The 2357-nt window shown below is 43.4% G+C and overlaps 1 long non-coding RNA gene across 1 annotated transcript; it reads left to right on the plus strand.

The window, feature by feature from the left end:
* Positions 1-215: 215 nt before the first annotated feature.
* LOC124057823 lies at positions 216-1714 on the plus strand. Its single transcript, XR_006843165.1, has 2 exons — positions 216-735; positions 1570-1714. It is a non-coding gene; the product is annotated as an uncharacterized LOC124057823 (long non-coding RNA).
* Positions 1715-2357: the final 643 nt, after the last annotated feature.

Genomic DNA, 2357 nt, shown 5'->3' on the forward strand with positions numbered 1-2357 from the left:
CACTTAATATTAACGACATTTCACGTAATCGATGTGAGGGTTTCTTTTCTGTAGCCCGATACTGGGAAGAGTGATTCGGTGTGGGCTCAATTGATGGGGTTATTGTGCAACTAATTGAATTCATTTTTAATTATTCTGTCAGCGGCTCTGGATTGAGGTGTACATCCATGTGTGTTTATCCTGTGTGTAGCTTGGGCCCCAGTGCTGTTGCGACGGGCGGTAACTCTGGTGAATACAGTCAGACCCAGAGGATTGTGCAGCAGCAGTGCGCTGCGCAGAGCCGACCATCTGGGAGCTGCCGTCGTCACCATCGGCGTCACATTTGGCTCTTTTCACAGAGCGCACTCAAGGCATTTCAGAGGCAGCAACTGAAAGAGTTCATGGGGAATGTGATTCACCTATTGGCCTGTTCGTCCAGCTCTCATCCCACCCCCTTCACTCCCAACGTCACAGCATGAAATACGGACGGATCCGACTCTGAATCCTCCACTCGGCTGAGCGCGCCTTGTGCCACATGAAGCGCTTTTCGGCGACGCGCGTGAAACCGGACTGATACTGAACACAGCGGGAGAGACGGAGTTTGGCTATTTCTTTTTCCCTTTTCCTGTTCTCGTGAGCATCTTTCTCTTTGATCCGCGTATGTCTTTTTTTTTCCCAGAGTCAAAGTGGAGATTTTTTGACTTTTCTTTTCCTCAGAACACAGCCCATCGTCAGCCTGATATGAAATAAACCGAGGTAAGTCATTTACTGTCAAAACAGTACAGGTGACGAAAAGTCAGGTGCCACGGGTGTTTTTACAGGTGGATGTGTATCTGTGAAATTGAATACTAGAAACAATTTTTATTTTATTTTAATTTTTTTTTTAGTTCTTAGTTTGAATTGGACTCGATGCAGCCAATACTCAGTAAGTGCGTGTTTTAGGCACAGAGTTTTTCAGGTCATTAAGTAAGTTGAGCGACCACACAACTCTTCATCCTGCTCTCCGGAGAGCCAGTTTCCTTCGCTTTGTTGCACTGATGTCCGTTTGGACACAGAAACCTCTTTGTCCAGGAGCGGCCAGTCATGCGTGTTTTCAGGCGCGGTCAGCTCCTCAAGTTTACATGCCGACCGATCACTATCACGAGCTGAAGTTCTCAGAAGAGCAGAACAATCTGAAGCAAGATAGCCCGATTTGCACATCATTTCCCGTGAACGCGCGTGAAGTGCAGTGACGGCTACGCGCGCAATCTTGGCACAAAATGGACATGTGTTGTCTGATCTGTACCTTGATCCGCTGGTGCATGACACGTTTGCACTGACAGAAGTGGATCCGGAAAATGTTCCCCTTCGTGCTGTTGAGGGGAAATCAGATACGGCAGCCTGCTTGCTGGGCACTGAGGAAAGTCTAGGGAAAACATGATGAACTGCAATACAGTATAATAATAAAAATATCAAAGAAAACGAAGTACTCATACTCCAGTGCCTCTAAGGAAATCATTGTCTATGTCTTAAACGAGATGTACATGTCATGCAATTAGTCTCTGAACATCCGCTGGCCTCCCCTGACCGTTTTCTCCATGTGTCACGCAGGCAGTTGAAGTGGAAAAAAAAGAGCAGATTTCAAACTGAAGACAAGCAAGCTCACCGTAGCTTTGAAAAACACACACAGCAATATCAACTGTAAAGAAAGAAAATGACGCAACAATGAAATAAAGTGAAATAAAATTTGGATGAAGATTGAGTTCTGTGATTTCCCTGCTGTCTTCCGTTTTCTTGTGGGTTAAATGTATCTGAAGATTTAATTGCAGATGAGTGGTGGATTATTCATGTTATTAGGTGCCTCTCTTTTGTTATCTTGATTATGACATCTTGTCAACATGAGTCACAAGGGAAGCCTCTCGGAGTTGATCTAACATTATGGATAAGGTCTAACTGATTAGCAGGTTGTGATTAGTTTAAGTCCCTTTCGGCTTCATCCTGCATGGGTGTATCTTTGTAGGTCACCAACGTGAACTTCAATCAAAATTCCATTAACTAATAAATGTCATATTTTGCAGTACATGATTTTTGTGGATAATTGAATTGTTTGCATTTTTAGACAGTCTCAAGCACAATATATTTACGCCTTTGTGCTGGCAGTGGCCATAGCTGGAGGCAGCATGTGTTTGGGTTGCTCAAAAACATAAGATTATGACCATATTTTGTCCCTTCCTGAGAATGTTTAGAGAATTTCTTCATTATCTTCATGATTAAGCACAAACCTCCACACGGATTCGACGAGGAAAACCGGAGAATTTAGACACCAATTATGCCAGAATTTCAAACAGATGTCTAATGAGTTAAAATGATGAAGAGATGATATTTTATATCCAAAATCA

The sequence above is a fragment of the Scatophagus argus genome, chromosome 4 (assembly GCF_020382885.2).
Source record: "Scatophagus argus isolate fScaArg1 chromosome 4, fScaArg1.pri, whole genome shotgun sequence".
NCBI classification, from domain to species: Eukaryota; Metazoa; Chordata; class Actinopteri; family Scatophagidae; genus Scatophagus; species Scatophagus argus.